The 17,422-nt window shown below is 38.7% G+C and overlaps 1 long non-coding RNA gene across 3 annotated transcripts in view; it reads left to right on the top strand.

Annotated features, from left to right (window-relative positions):
• LOC140640074 (uncharacterized) overlaps nt 1–17,422 on the top strand; it is a 113,077-nt gene that overhangs the window by 29,423 nt on the left and 66,232 nt on the right. For 2 of the 3 annotated variants that reach the window (XR_012036731.1, XR_012036733.1), the window contains exon 3: nt 1,989–2,111. This is a non-coding gene — a long non-coding RNA (uncharacterized lncRNA). Of the gene's footprint in view, nt 1–1,001; nt 1,047–1,988; nt 2,112–17,422 lie in introns of all 3 variants that reach the window. The other variant, XR_012036732.1, reaches the window with a different exon arrangement.

Here is a 17,422-nt window from a genome sequence, read left to right as displayed (position 1 = left end):
GTGAATATTATCTCCTCCATTCTTATGATTAAAAACTGAGGCTAATTGTAGTCAGGTGATTTGTTTAGTGTCAAACAGCTAGGAAGTGGTGGATCTGGGATTCTAAATCTGGCAGCCCATTTCTAGAGCTCATGCTTTTGCCATTATACTAAAGAAAAACGTGGCTGAAAGAGAGAAAAACAGATTCCTGATCACATAATTTGAGCTCTTGGATTAAACTATTCCTAACATAGCCCTAGATTTCCCATTTGAATTAGCCACAGCATTATCTTTTTGGTTTAAATTAATTCGGGAAGGATTTCTACTACTTGCACTTGAAAGAGCCCCAACTGGTGCCTGAAAGAGCAATGGGAAGTCTTGGATAAACTGCCACATGATATTTGAAACAATGCATGTAGAGATGACTTTCTTAACAGAGCTATGAAATGCTAGAGTATCTGCAGGTACATGTGATTATAATTTGCGTTGCGTTGCTCTTCAAATTTGGGCTTTTGTATTTACATATTTACATTCAGTTTGAACTGAATGTTTGTCTCCCCATCCTAAGTTCACATGTAGAAACTCAATGTGATGATATTAGGAAGTGGGGCCTTTGGGAGGCGATTAGGGCATGAGGACAGAGCCCTCACTCCTCCAGGAGTGTGAGCAACACATTTCTGTTGTTTATAACACTTACGGTATTCTGTTTAGCAGCCCAAATGGACTAGGGTAGTGGCTAAGAACTAGATGCAAGTCACTTAAACCCCCATTTGTGTAGATTCTGAGACAATCCTCATCAAATAATAATCCTTTGTCTTTTAAATAAAAATATATTAATAACACCTCTATCAATGTAGTCATGAATATATAAAAGATCTAAGAAACAAAATTAGATCCAAATTAGCTTAAGCCAGAGGAGATTTATAATAATGTAATCGAACATTCCAGGGAAGCTGGGTTTGGCTGACCTAGGACTTAATGTTGCCAGTAGGATTCATTCTTGGCCTTCTACTTCTGGGCAGGCTCCATCCTCAGCATCTCCAGGAAACTCCACAGCCACAAGGGAGGTGAGTTTCACTTCTTTGGCTACCTCGCCCAGGAGGGAGGACAGTGTGTGTCTCAGGATTTCCTGCATGAGGCAGCCAGGTTTCTCTGACTTAGGTTAAGTGAGATATACTGATGGGTTTAGGCTGAGTGGGTTCCACTCCTGGTGCCCACGGGGTACAAAATGGAAGATCAAGTTGAGAGAGGAAACTCCAGATATTGATGTTAGGAAGGAGAATGTAAAATATAATAACAATAATAGTACTACTTGAAGTTACAATGATAATAATAATAACAGCTAATAATACAGTGCATATTATATGTTGACATTTATTAACATATTTAATCCTTACCACAACTGTGAGATGAGTACCATTAAATTCTCATCTTACAGAAAAAAGATAAGGAAAGATTTAAAAATACATATTCCTTAATTTTTAACCATTGATTACCTTTTATTAAACATTGTGATTGGGGATCCCTGGGTGGCTCAGTGGTTTAGCGCCTGCCTTTGGCCCAGGGCGTGGTCCTGGAGTCCCAGGATCGAGTCCCCCATCAGGCTCCCTGCATGGAGCCTGCTTCTCCCTCTGCCTATGTCTCTGCCTCTCTCTCTCTGTGTCTCTCATGAGTAAATAAATAAAATCTTAAAAAAACAAACAAACAACATGGTGGTCAATCGGAGTATTTGGTAGTATATTTGTGTGACAGTACTTGATAGTATATTTGTATGACTTCCTGAATGGTGAATGGGGAATAGATAGATATTAGTATATTACCCAGGAGCCAAACTTAAGGATTCTCTAGAGTTAAATGAAGATATATATTCATATTCCCAAATATCTAAATATTACAAATTATCTCTTTTTTTTGTTTAAGCCATGAAATATATTTTACTTGGAACTTACCAGTTGTCTTGCAATAATATAATATATTGTGATAGTGAAAAATATTTTTTCATCTTACAGGTGAGGTGACCAAGACCCAGAGAGAGGAAGTTCACACAGCTAGGAAGAGGCAGAGCCAGGATTCATGCAGGCACTCTGGCTATAGAACCCGCCCTGTTTACCTGGCTGTGTTAAGAGTGGATGGTGAGTCACAAACAAGGAGTGTCCTATGCTCAATTTCCCTCCAGTTATAATCCTTAGCCTTTTATTTAAGAGCTTGTAAAGCCATAGCAATGTTCAGTGCTGTGCCATACAATCCAAGTCTCCTTTACACTGTTTGTGGTGATCCTGTAAGTCATGTAGGGTAGCCAATCAGTTTCTGAACTCTTGTCCTTTCGGTCAATGTCAATACTCCTTTATTCTTACTGAAGGTGCTGATAAAGAACCATACATCTTTATGAATCATCTCTGTAGCTGATTCCAATTTTTCCAGAGTCAAGGATGACAGTCAAATACCCTTCTCCCTTGTTTGTCTTTATGGCTATCATTTGCATAATCACCATATGATCAGGACAGAGGGTAAGGGTGAAACTGCTTGGTATTGTGATATCTTTAGTTTCATGTTTCTTGATTTGATATAGAACAAGAGCCATCTAACCATTTATTTGGTTTAATTTTTTTTTCCAGGAGATAAATTTGGCACATAATAGGGTATGTGAGGAAAAAATATTCTAGACAGAGGACGAGCCTGTGCAAAGGCCCTAATTTGAAGATATCCTTGGGAAGTTTGAGCCCCAGTGTGCCTGAAACAGAATGAGTAGTAGTTTGATTCATGAGAATGAAACAGAATAAAGCAATGGAAGGAGCAAAGTGCCAACTCTGAGGCCTTTAGATCCTGGTATGGACTTTGGTCAGTGTGATAAAGAGCCTCTGAAATGTTGGAACAGAGGAATGTTGTGATTAGTTTTTTTTTTTTTTAAAGATTTTATTTCTTTATTTGACAGAGAGCAAGAGAGCACAAACAGAGGGAGCAGCAGAGGGGGAGGGAGAAACAGGCTCCCCACTGAGCAGGGAACCTGATGCGGGGCTCAATTCCAGGATACCAGGATTATGACGTGAGCCAAAGGCAGGCACTTAACTGACTGAGCCATCCAGGCACCAGTGATTGGGTATATTTGAAAATGGCTACTCTGGCTTCTGTGAAAAATATGGACTGGAAGTGGGGGTAGAATAAAAGCAAGGAGAGCAGTTGTAATAATTCAAGTGAAATATGGGTGGCTTGGACCAGAGTGGAAGTGGATAAACAGGTCACATTCTGGGTATACCAGTGATCTGAGGGAATGGATATAGGTTATCAGAGAATAAGAGGAATCAAGGATGAACCCTAAAGGTTTTGTTCTGGGCAAATGGAAAGATGGAACTTCCATTAACTGAGACTGTAAGTGGAAAATCAAGGGTAGGGAAGATCAAAATTTCAGTTTTGGGGATGATGTGTCTGTTAGACAAAGAGGACATACAAAGTACTGGATTTCAGAGGAGAGCTAGGGCTGGAGATGTGGATTTGCTTCCTTGGAAAAAAGGAGAAAGGTTAGAGGTTAGAGAAGCAAAAGGATTGAGGAGAAGCAAAGACAGTGCCTCAAGAAGGAATCTGTGAGAGTGTGGTGTCCAGAAGAGCAGGTAAGAAGGTATTTCCTAGAGGAGGCAGTGATCAACAGTGCAAAATGCAGTAAGAGGAGGGCTGATAACTGACTGTGGAATTTTGCAATGTGAAGGTCACTGGTGATCTTGATAAGGCTGGTTTTGGTGAAGTTAATGGGAACAAAAACTTGATTGGAGAGATTTTAGAGACGGATCAGAGAAATCAGAGATTTCTTTCCTTGAAAAGGAGTAACAGCATAGTTTTTATGCTAATAGGAGTGACCTAATGAAAAGGAAAAAATTGATATAGGAGATGGAGGGAGAATTGCTGGTGAGAGGAAAGGTGTTCACAAGCATTTGCAATGAGGGAAGAGCTAAAAATATTTCTTCGTGAGGATCTGATAATGACAGCTTTATGTCATTGACATATATTTTCAAGTGGTTTGCTCAAGTGGTGTATATTACTGATATCAGCATCTCAAACAGCCTGATCCATTATTTTGGCATATTGAGATTTTTAATACTGAGAGTAAAATGACAGAGTTTGTTCTAAGACTGACCTACAGTGAAAAGAGCTCCATTGCTGAGAATTTCATTTTTCCCAGCACATGATGATGTTCTTCCCTGATCCCAGGAAAAACCGATTATGTATTATAGGGGTATATTTGAAAGCCAAATCTAAATGCCTCAGTTGAACCTGAAGAAATGCGGTTAAAATTGGATGCTGTCAGAGTGGATTGAGAATTGGATCAAATTGCTAACCTTTCTGCTTTTGTGTGTCTTGGGTTCCTTGACTCAGCATCTGATAGAGCTTTGAAAGTAATCTTTAGACAAAAATCATCCTATAATTTTTGGATCATCTGCTTAATTCAGTTATGAGCTGTCTGGAGATCCATCCTAGATTGCCATTCCTGATGTCCACAACTGTAATTTAGGATTTTAAAATTTATTAGAAATAAAATATAGGAAAATAAGCCACCTAAAGGTGGATGAAAACTGATCTATGAACTGGATGTCTTGGTGAAAAATTGCAAACAATATACTGTCTCTCACTTATATAGGACCATGTTCATTTTTATTTTTAAATTATATTTTTATTATTTTAAATTGGATTGAGACTTTGCTTCTTTATTTAACTTAAAATTTGTAGCACTGTGTCAAATGACTGCCCATCATGTGGTCTTCAGCTGTCAAGGGTTGGAGGAAAATTAGGCTAGGTCATACAGAAACATATAGGCTTTGAAAAAATGTTTGAATTGTATTCAAGGGCAGTAGGAAGCCACTGGGACACATTAAACAATAGGAAGCCACTGGGACACATCTCACTGGGCAGTGAGATGTTTACAAGTTTTTAAATAAAGATCACTTAGTTCTTGTATTTGTTAGAGAGGTACAAATGTGGAATTAAGGAAGTTAACAACAGGCTGGTCTATTTGAGGGGTGATGGTTATTTGGACTGGAGTGGTGGCAAAGGAGAGAGTAATATTTAACATTTATTGAGTACTTCCTATAAGAATCCTATGAAGTAGATACTACCATTGGTCCCCATGTTACATATAAGGAAACTGAGGCACAATGAGACAACGTGACTTGTCCAAGGTTACACAGCTATGAGATTGAAGCTTGGCTTTTAATCTAAGTAACATTTTGCCATAATTAATGATCTTTTTAAAAGATTTTATTTATTTATTCACGACAGACAAAGAAAGAGAGGCAGAGACACATAGGCAGAGGGAGAAGCAGGCTCCTCGCAGGGAGCCTGATGTGACACTTGATCCCCGACCCCGGGATCATGCCCTGAGCTGAAGGTAGATGCTCAACTGCTGAGCCACCCAGGCGTCCCCATAATTTATTATCTTAATTACTAAACTAACTTGCCTCTATTGGAGGGAAATGAGAGAAGTCAATAAAGCTATATATTTAGAGGTGAGATCGGGAGGATTTGATACATGACTGGTTGTGGAGAGAAGGTAGAAGGTAAGATGGAACATGCAGAGATGACTCCCATGTTTCTCTCTGAATCAACTAGAAGGATTCAACATTTGTTAAAACAGAGAAAGAGTGGAGGACACCTAGATTTAGAGGAGAATATCAAGTGTGCCATTTGGCAGGTACAGGTTAAGCTGCTTGTGAGACATCCAGTGAAGATGGTCCATGTGGAATTGCAGCTCAGAAGAGGTCTGGGTTGGAGAGATCCACTTGGGGACTGGTGGTTCATTGGAGAATGTGGTTGGGCTCTGAGTTGACCTATGAGCAACACAATACCCAGTATATAAGATAGGCCAGTAATACTGAAGGAATGAGTTTGTAGAGTAGCCATGATCTTTGGATTTGGAATGTACCATACATAGTACCAACTCAAGTATTCAAAGTTTTGCTTTCTGGCTGTTATATGGTTAACAATGTTCACTGAAGACATTCTCAGGTATTTTCCATGGAATGACTGTGAAAGAAGAGCACTCTGGAAAATATCTATTTTAAACACGTACATGAATACTTAAAACTGCTGTTTAATGAATAGCTCTAATGATTTACATTCTTAGTTTGCTAAGAGATAAGCTTTTTTGTTGTTGTTCTAGAACTCACCAATATTATTAAACAAGGTGGTGGGTATTGAAAACAACGATTACTTTTCTTGTCTTTCAAATCTTAATAACTTCATATTTTATTTTATTTATTTTTAAAAATAACTTCATATTTTAAAGGAGTTAAGCTTAAACATTTTTAAATTTAAAATAACTCTAAATTTCAAAAATGTTGCAAGAATAGTACAAAGATCTCCCATAAATTCTTAATCCAGAATCACCAATTATTAATATTTTACCATATTTGCTTATTCATGCCTTTTCCCTCCATAGATAGAGTCTTTCCTGAACCTTTGAGAATATGTTGCAAGTATCATATTTCTTTACTTCTAAATATTTAAACATGTATTTCCCATGAATGAGCTTATTCTCCTCTATATTCACAGAATAATTTTCAGACTCCAGAATTACAACATCTTTGTAATATCACTTTATAATTTGTAGTCCGTATTCAAATTTCTTCATGGCCATTTTCCCTCCAATAGAGGATCCAACCAAAGGTTATGCATTTCATTTAATCATCATGTCTCTGTAAGTCTCCCTTAGTTTGGACAGTTACTCGGCCTTTATATTTTAAGATTTATTTTTGAAGAATATATAAACCAATATTTTGTAAAATGCTCTTCACTTTGGGTTACACTGATGTTTCCTCAGGATCAGATTCAGGTTATGCATTTTTGGTAGAAGTATGATAAAAGTTAGGGTTGTGTTCTCAGTACCATGTCAGGAGGCAAATGATGCTGGTTTGCCTGATTATTGGCGGTATTAAGTTTGGTCTCTTGGTTACAGTGGTATTTGTCAGGTTTCCTCATAATAAAATTATGATATTATGATTTGTCCCTTTATAATATTAAGTAATCTGAAATAATTAAATTTTAAGGTAACAGCTACTATGTGTACAACTCAAAACCTGTATTTTTCATTGCTGGATCCCTAGGAGGAAGATGTATTAGGAATATAGAGGCCAGCTAACAGAATCTGCCATGAGGACTCAAGTTAATTTACTCAGTTTCTAATATGCAGCTTCTAATATTGTTTAAATCTCTTAGTCATACCATCGGGCTAAGTTGGAAAGGGGGTGGCATGTGATCATATTCATGATGTGGTTCCAGCCCATTCTGGTAGATAGAAGAAAACATCTGGTCTTTGTACCATACCTACTTTCCCTCCCAATCCAGTAGTAAAAAAAGGTTTCCTGACGATTGATTATTCAATATATATCCAAACTATTTTACATGAATTACCATTGGCTTATCTCCCCCCCTTCTTCACAAGGGTTCTAATATTCCTCATATCCTGGAATTGGGTATTGGCTTTTTACCTTGTCTCATTCCCCATAGTTATCAGTCTTAGGATGCCAAAATGAACCTTAGAGCACCATGAATCTACTCATATAAATATGAAGAAATGTATAACTGAGTTTTTTTCATTTTATTCTTGAATCAGATGGTAATTCTCTCAGCCCTGTAATCATTAATTTTAACACAAATTCTGTAATAACCATAAAAACATGAAAAAAACAGCATACTTGTATAAGGCCTTATGCATATTTTATCCATTTTTATTTTATAAACTTCTAATGAGTCATCCAGTATGAATTTTGGCAGACTAGTGTAGCATAGTACAGTTGTGTGATTTTCAGACCCTGGTAGCATTGGGTCACATTTTGCCTTTGTTCCACATCTGCCCAAAGCTTGTAACAAATTTATCAAAATTCTTGCTATATATGGACTGTTCTAAATGAAAGAGATTTCAGAGAATAATTCCTTTCAAGCATGAATATTTAAATAATACATTTGTCCTTAATATCTTCCCATGAAAATTGGCTTCTTAGCCTTGTTTTGTTATTTAACCCTCAAATGAATTCCACTGGGTTAAAAACAACAAGAAAAATTTATTCTATTCAATCATGTTGTCTCCATGATTGACCCCTAAGGTAATAGAAAGGAAAGCATGTCTTATGCTGTTAAATAGTGTGTTGAATCTAGTAAAAATTGCCTCATTTACTAGTAATAATTTTAAAACTATTTAATATCCAAGTTTAAACAGGAATCTCACCTCATTTGGTCAAGTATTGAGTTTGGAAATATACATTGCTAAGATAAGCAAATAATCTTTGCCCAAAAATAGGCTGAATACTTTGAATGCTCTTAGAATACTTTTCAACTAAAGTCAAAATTGCCAGAAATTTTTTTTGTAGCCTTTAATAATTGTACTTTATAATAAGTTTTTTTAAAAAAAGATTTTATTTATTCATTCATGAGAGACACAGGGAGAGAGACAGAGACATAGGCAGTGGGAGAAGCAGGCTCCCTGTGGGGAACCTGATGCATCACTCCATCCTAGAACCCTGGGTTCACACCCTGAGCCAAAGGCAGACCCTCAACCACTGAGCCACCCAAACATCCCTATAATAAGTTATGAGACATTTTCTTGAACAGAATTTTTCAGACTGTTTTACAGTGTTCAATTGCAGCAAAACACTTTTCCTGTAAAGGAGTATCGAAAGACCCTAATAATTTTATTATGATATTCCTATCATCTTTTCTTCATGAAAAGAATACCAAACAATTTCAAATTGACCTCAAGCATTATTTAAAGCTAGAGCACAGAGGGTATATTAGGATTAAAGCTAAGATGCTATAACAAAGAAAGTGAAGAACACTGTAGCTTAAAGAGCACAGAATCTTATTTCTCTTGTGTTGTAGTTAATGAGTCTAGGCTGGGGGGCAATGGGCTCCATGGAGCCAGTCATTTAGGGGATCACATTCCTTTCATCTTGTTTCCCCACTGATGTTTCTTTGTCTAGAAGTTGAAACTAGATTGTGGGCTAGGTTATGAAGGTAAACATACCTTTTAAAAAAGCTAGATTGGGCAGCCCAGGTGGCTCAGCAGTTTAGCGCTGGCTTTGGCCCAGGGCCTGATCCTGGAGTCCCGGCATAGAGTCTCACGCAGGGCTCCCTGCATGGAGCCTGCTTCTCCCTCTGCCTGTGTCTCTGGCTCTCTCTCTATCTCTGTGTCTCTCATGAATAAATAAATAAAATCTTAAAAAAAATTTAAAAAAGCTAGATTGTCTTTGGTTGAAGTTAGGTTGTGGGCACATTCATGTTCTGGTTCTTCAGAAAGGGAAGGGAGCATGAAGTGCATGTCCAATGTCTTTAGGTCCAGATCAAGAAATGATACGCACTTATCTAGTTCCTGTTCCTTAGTCACATGGTTACAAAATGTAAGGGTGGCTAGGAAATATGGTATAGTGGAGCCAGTTAATACTGTGTGGCTATGGAAGAAGAGGTAGCTATTTGGCTCCAGAGAGTTTAGACAGCTTGCCTAAGGCCACATAGCTAGTAAGTGGAAGGGTAAGTAGGTTCATACCCGGGTAATCTTGTCCTAGAAATTTTGATCTTAAATATTGTTTAAGTTTTAGTTGCTGTATAAGAGCCATCCCCACATGGAGTTATTTTTCATGCTTCTGTGGGTTGGATGGTTGTTCTTCTGTTGCCTAGATTAACTTATGTGGATACATTGAGCTGGCAGATTGGTTTAAGACTCAGTTCAACTGGAGCTGCAAGTGGGGCACGTTGATTCTTCTTCTAGTGGCTTCTCCACATAATTGGCCTGGGCTTGCTTACGGTACTACATTCTCAAGGCAGCATTCCAAGAAGGAGTGTTCTAGGAGCATAAAAATAGAAGCTACAAGGCCCCTGAAAGCCTAACATTGGAAGCTACACATCTTTATATCTAGTGCATTCTTTTGGTAAAATTAAGTCAGAAGTCTAGTGCAGATTTAAGGAGAGCCTCCATAGCTTTATAAAAATCATGGAAAACTCTAATTGCAAAGGGTATATGGGATAGAAACTGTCGTGTCCACCTTTCTAAATAATTTACCACAAATCACAAACACCAGGCAATTCTACTTCTAAAAATCAAAGATTGGAGAGCACCTCAGGAAATCTGAGAGATCCTCTGATCGAGGTCTGAAATCCACAGATATATGGAGTCTGTGGTCTTCGCATTTTCATTCTGTCCTAAGGGATGATCAGGACAGGAAGTATACCAGGATGGAACTAAGAGACTAGGAAAGAATGTCTGGTTCTGAATGGGTGATACACACTATTGGCTTCCTATGGCATAGTATATTACATTTTGGGGGTGTGTTCAAGGACTTAGATAGGTTTGATGTGTGGACTCATGTTAGTTGTGCTCACTAGAGGGCACCTGAGGTTGGGAATGACTTCATTTGAAGTATAATCAGGAGATGTTCTCTGAATAAAAAGACCTGGATCTTGGGGCTCGAATGCTTCTGAATTAAGAGGGACAATCCATGAGAAGCAGGGAATCTAAACTCTGTAGGGCAACGTTAAGGGCCAGTGTTACTTCAAGTAGGAGACAGAGATTTTTAAGGCAATTGACAGTGGAAAATAAAGTTCACTGGAATGATGGGTGAGGGGATCAAATGGGATTGGAAGCATGGAAGAGGAGGAGAATGAGAACTAAAACTTCAGATGGAAACCTGAGATAATCAGTCCTGAAATCTTCAAGGGTAGTAAGCGCATCTTGTTTACTCTCATATCCCTAGTGGAAGTTGGTGTTAAACGTGTGCTAGATACTCATAAATGTTACAGTTAAATAAAATAACCTTGTACCAAAGCAGAAGTGCGAAAATCCCTAACTAATAAAGGAAGTAGTAGTGGGTGGTAACAAAAAGACCAGGAGGACAGTTGGTAGCAGATGGTCAGATTTTTTGATTTGAAAATCAAAATGGGATTTGTTTCTGCCCATTTTGTGGAGGTGCTTTAAAAGAGCCATAGTCCTTTTTGCTATGGTCTCTGATTTGATGGGAAACGCAATCTCTATATGCTTACAATTGTAGGACATAATTTGACTTCCAATAAAAACCAAATTCATGAAATAGTGGAGCATTTTAAAGACATTTCCCTAAATTGTAGACTTAAATTCCCAAATCTTGAAGATGGATGATCCCAGCTGTGCTGAATTATTGATTTTCAGCTAGTTCAACATTTTTAAGTCTCTTTTAATATGGCAATATTAAAAAAGCCCTTCCTTAACATTAATTCTGTAGTTTTTTCTGTCCTTAGTTTCAAACATGCAATCAAATCTAACTTTTAAATCTCTCTCTTTTTTTGGTCACTAGGGGTTATCATTCTTGGCAAAGTAAACATTTCCATGGGTTTTAATGAGCATCACTGCCAGCGGCTGTTAGCTGTCTCTTAACTATACTATCTAGCCTTTAAGGTTTGTTGATTATATCCAAAGTTTCTGTATGTTTGAGCTGAATTTGGATACATTCCCAAGAACAATGATGCAGCTCTTGAGTTTTATATAAAATATTTTTGGAGTTTCTATATGCTATCTTGCAAGGATATATATCAAAACTTTCTACTTTTGGTTATGATATAGAAGAATGGGAAAAGTATTTACTCTCCTGGTAACAACAACTAAAAACTCAGTAAAATTAAAATTATTCTTTTATATGGGGCTAGGGAAGAAAGGTGAACACAGGAAGTGTTGCAGAACCAAATTCTAGGTAAAAAGAAAAAGAGAGAGAGAAGAACAAAAGCAAGCAAACAAGCAAGCAAGCAGCCTTTTATGGATAGCAGAGGTGTGGCAGCTTCCATACATGGGGTAGGTCACTACTCCAGGTTGGAGCAGATGGAGTTGCAAACCTGCCGTAGATGTAGAAATCCTGTTGGATGAAATGAAATCAGCCGAGCCTTAGATGACTGTGTGGGTTGCTGGGATGAGTGCTAGAGACAAAATCTGGAAGAGCACTAGAGACAAAAGCAAATTGCATGATCCAAAAATCCTCCCTTTCCCACTATCTTTGAGGATTGTTGAGAAAGTGACAGTGGATGAGGAGCTGGAACACAGAGAAATCATTTTGTTTCACATATTCTTATAGGAATGGATTCCATGGTTCTACCAGAGTTAAATAGAAAGATGAATTTTAAAAAATATCTGTCTCCAAATTCTTCCTAGCTTAAATGCTGGTTGTCAAAGACTCTGAGAGTCTGAGATTTTACTGTACTAGCAAGCTAATAGGTTAGACTGCCATAGTTTCATGGATGCTGGTAGAAGACACAAAACTCCCGGGTTCTAGATGAAATCAAAACAATGTATGGATATAAACTAGATTGGGCCCTGCAGAAGAAATGGTCAGTGCACTTAAAACCATATCAATAAACATTACCTAAATGAAGTAAAAAGCTTAAAAATAAGCTTTCTAGGAATTGAAATGCTCCATATCTTGATTGGGGTTAAATGGGCTTATATCGTTGTCAATATTCATCAAACTCTGTGCTTAATATCTGTACATTTCACTGTATATAAATGGTAATTCGACCTAAAAAACCAGAATCAGAAACTGCCTTGTAGCCCATGTTCTATAATGCAATGGATAGAATTTCTTCAAAATTAACCTGGACTGGTAATTTTTTTTTAAAAAAGATTTTATTTATTTATTCACGAGAGAGAGAGAGGCAGAGACACAGACAGAGGGAGAAGCAGGCTCCATGCAGGGAGCCTGACTCAGGACTCGATCCCAGGACTCCAGGATCACGCCCTGGGCCGAAGGCAGGCGCTAAACTGCTGAGCCACCTGGGCATCCCTGACTGGTAATTATTTTAACAAAGCTGTATTGAGTACCTCCTGTGTATAAGGCATGTTCTAGGAATTGGTGAACAGAGCAAAAATGAGCCTGGCACGCATATACTTTATGTTTTAGCCAAGGTAGAAGGATGTGTTTGTATGTAGTGAGGAGAAGCAAACTATAAATAAATGCCTCAATTGATAATTTTTTAAAATTTTATTTATTTATTTATTTATTTATTTATTTATTTATTTATTTATTCATGATAGACACACAGAGAGAGAAAGAAGCAGAGACACAGGCAGAGGGAGAAGCAGGCTCTACGCCAGGAGCCTGATGCGGGACTCGATCCCAGGATTCCAGGACCACACCCTGGGCCAAAGGCAGGTGCTAAACTGCTGAACCACCCAGGGATTGCCCCTTAATTGATAAAATTATTTGAGATATGTGCCATGAAGAATTGGCTGGAGAAGGGGTAAGAGAAGAAATATATTAGATCAGATGATGAAGGAAGCCTTTGGAGTGGGTAACATTTGAGCTGAATCTTGAATGATAAGAAGGAGCTAGTGCCGGAGAGAGCTGTGGAAAAAACATTTCAGGCAGATGGAACAGCCAGTGTATAAAGCTCTGCAGTGACAGTAAGTGTGGTTTGTTGAAAGGACCACAGTAACCCTGTGTGTCAAGAGCACAGTAGGCAAGAGGGAGAAGAGTAGATGGTAAGGGTCATCTTGTACCTATTACTTATGCTATGTGGATTCTCAGTGATTGTTTTGAATATAAATATTCCTGGCTAGTGTCCAAATCATTTTATGGATGTAGAGTTTGAGAATACGCTTTGTGAACTGAAAATAACTGAATGCATTCTGGTTATTATTGCTGTTATTTTGAATTTTTAAAATGTTTGTATGTTTTCAGCAGTAAACTCTACTTTTTTATTGCTTAGTAATCTAAGTCATAGTGGAACAATTAGAAAACTACATATAAAGCCAAACCCCCAAAAAACCCTGTAGTCATGTTACGTATGTAATTCTGCACATAATCATGTACTTTAACTAGCCATGTTGTATTGTTCTGAAAATTGATATCACTATTTCCATGTCATTTAATATGTATTATAATATTATAATATTTTAAAGGCTACAAGGTGAACTGTCATGATCCTGTAGTCCTGTGGTCTTGAATATTTAGGTTGTTTTCCATTCATCATGATAAACAATTGGGCATCTTTGTACTTACCCCTAATTATTGTTAGAGTAGATTTTTGGAATTGTTCCTTTTGATATATACGAAGTGGCATTCCCAGTGTCTGTACCAATATAATGAACTGTTTCAGTGTAACTTTTTCCTTTACAAAAATTACCTGGAAAAAATGATAGTCTTTCTATTGTTTTGCAGGCACATTCTGAACCAGGAAATGTGCTGTTTTGGTTTTTAGAAAATCAAATCCAAGACAAAAGCTTTTTTTTTGAAAAAAAAAGAAGAAAGGTTATGGTCCAGTGGAAAAGTCATGGCTCACAGGTTGACCCATTACGCTTCCTTCTTCCTGTTTGGCTGATATGTTACTGGAATCATTACGTGGTTGTGTTATGAGGGGAAAGAATGAGAGGGAGATGATGGGTAATAGGATGAAGGGAATAGATGCAGACAAGGAACCAGGCAGAACCAGGAACCAGGCAGGGGAGATAGACTGAGGCTGATATGGGAGGCAAGATAGTGGCCCCCAAAGACATCCATGTCCTAATCCCCTGAATTTGTGAATATGTTGCTACACACAGCAAAGGAGACTTTGCAGATGTGATTAAGTTATGAATCTGGAGGTAGAGATTTTCCTGGATATCCAGTGGGTTTCACATAATCATGAGGATCTTTATAAGTGAAAGAAGAAGGCAGGAGAATCAGAGTCACAGAAGATAAGATAACAGAATTAGAGATCAGAGTGGTGCGGTTGCTGGCGTGAAGGGGGCAGCCTCTGGAAACAAATCTCCCTCAGGAGCCTCCAAAAGGAATGTAGCTCTGCCAACACATTCGTTTTAGCCAGGGGATCCATTTTGAACTTCTTACCTCCTTAACTTTAAGATAATAAATTGTTTTAAGTCACTAAGATTGTGGTAATTAGTTATGGCACAGTGGGACAGTAAGATAGGTGCTGAAGGTAATGGGGGAGTTAGGAAAATGAGTTTGATGTTTGGGTGGAGAAACAATGATGGAGAAAGGTAAGGTATGTGGGAACTGTAGGGAGGGGTGGAGCAGAAGAAGGGTGACTCCAAGATGAGATCACCACCCCCTGCTGGGTTTGCTCAGCACTACATACTTTTCCTTCCCAGCTCTGCTTCGTATGTATGTGTAATTATTTATTTGATCTCTATCATTCCTTCTAGAATGCAGACTCTGAGGGCAGAGACTGTTTTGATCATCAGAATCTTCCGAGCAGGGCTGTAATAACTGATAAGGAACAAATGAATATCATAAAGAATAAGTGAATGAGTGAATTGGGAGAAAAAGCTGATGGGTAAATAGAAAATAAAAGAACATCCAATAAGGAGGGAAGCCTAACACATAGCCAGTTTCTTATAGATGTAAACTTTACATTGCCTATAGTGATTTTTCAGTCAGTAGGGCAGATTGATTGATGCAGTTTGACAGGCACAGTGATTGATTAAGAGCAGCTGGGAAACTAGATTTCCTTGGTTCAAATCCGTGTAGCTATGCATACTGTCATATTTAACTGTGTCCCTACCATACTTATATGTGATACTTTTCAGATATGTTGGTCTAAATACAGCAAAAGGCTCCATGCATCCATGTATCCTTGCATCCGTCCATCTAGTCCAGGCCACTGGTTCGGACCATAATTGGTGGGGGTGCCTGGGTGGCTCAGTGGGTAAAGTGCCTGCCTTCTGCTCAGGTCATGATCCCAGGATCCTGGGATGGAGCCACTCAGTGGGGAGTCTGCTTGTTTCCCTCTCTCTCTCTCTCTCTGTCTCTCTCTCTCTCTCTGCTGTTTCCCCCCACCTCGCCCCGTTCCTGCTTGCTCTTTCTTGCATTTTCTGTCTCTCTCTCTCTCTCCAATAAACAGATAAAATATCTTAAAAAAAAAAAAGGAACACATGTGGTAGAGCCAAGGTTCAGTCTTAGCTCTGTCAGTTACTACAGAATGCTGGACACGTTACTTACAACTCAGTTTTTTGATCTATAAAATCGGGGACTACTAGGGCTATTGTGAGAACTAGTTGTAAAGCCATTAGAGTAACTGCTGGCAGCCAGTCATTGATAAATATTATCTATTATTAGTAGTAGTTGAATAAGGTAAATTTTGGTTAAATAGAAGCAGAGACCAAGTCTGCCACTATATAGCTGTGTGACTGTGGACAGACTCTGTATCTCTGGTTAGGGAGAGGACTTGTTCTAAACCAGTGATGGTCAATCTTTACTATGAACTACTCAAAGGTGCTTTGAAAATGCGAACTCGGAGTCAGTAGGTCTCGGTGGAGGGTGGGGTTCTGCATTCTAACAGGCTCTCAGGAAATGTGACGCAGCTGGTCCATTGACCATACTCTGAGTCGCCTCCTTCTGCTCTTTGTGTCACCAGCCTTCTAGTTTCACAGCCTGTAGAAACCTTGCACTTGCCTTCCACTTTTTCTTCCCTCTCATTGCCTGTTCCAATCCTTTTGTTGCTAATTCTGTTCATCTTTCAAAATGTCTCTTCGGTGTCCACGGAGCCTAAATTATGAGAGAATGATTTAGAAAACTGATATAACTACTTGGTTATCTAGCCACTACAATTGTGAAGAATATGAACATGGCAGAATTTATATAATTTGGTATCACAAATATGAAAACAGACATTACGTGTGATTAAATCTGGGACACCCCGACCCCCAGCATTCTATCTATAGAGAAATACCACCATTGGATGGTACAAACATGATTCATTCCAGGCGTGTATTATTTTTTTCTTTTTCCATAGCTCCTTTAATGAGTATGTAGTATTTGGAAAATGAAAACATTGTTTTCAAAGAATGACTGGATCAGAGTCTGTCCAATGCAAACGTTTTTCTGGAACCTTCAGGAACTGTACTCCTTTCTCTCTAAGTATCTTTATAGGCTTTCCTTTCTCCTCATTCTTTATCTTCAGGCTTCACTGACAGAAAGGCCTCACTCTCCAAAAAGATTTTTCATTTTATCTCCTCTGTGTTTGGAAACTCATCCCTTCCTCCCCCCAGGTTCTGCCTGACAGAAGAGATTAGCCTCTGAGGCTTTCCTCAGTGGTAACATGGTACAGAACACCAGTCCCCACACAGCTGGATCTTACTTCCAGGGGCTGCTGGGGGCCCGGGGCCAGAGTGCTGACACCATCCAGAATTTTGCCCTGACCCCTCTGGGGTCTGCTCCACGTGAAAGGACAGGGAGGGGACATGGAAGGATGAAGCCACATGTTGCCCAGCTGCAGCTGACGCCAGCAACAACTTGGGATGCAGCCCCACAGCTGCGAAGTAAGCCAAGCAGCCAGCCACGTCCACAGCCGCGGAGTCTCCAAGGGGAAAAGAGCCATCAAGCCAGATGTTATTTCTAGAAAAAAAATTGCTGTGGAACTTGGCCTCTGAATGGTGCATCTGTCCAACTTATCTCCGCTTGGTCATAGATGATGAAAACTCTGAGAGGAAGCCTGGAAAAAACAAGGAAGA

The sequence above is a fragment of the Canis lupus genome, chromosome 9 (genome assembly GCF_048164855.1).
Source record: "Canis lupus baileyi chromosome 9, mCanLup2.hap1, whole genome shotgun sequence".
NCBI lineage: Eukaryota > Metazoa > Chordata > Mammalia > Carnivora > Canidae > Canis > Canis lupus.
Note: the sequence above shows the minus strand (reverse complement) of the source record. Positions and strands in the feature narration are given on the sequence as shown.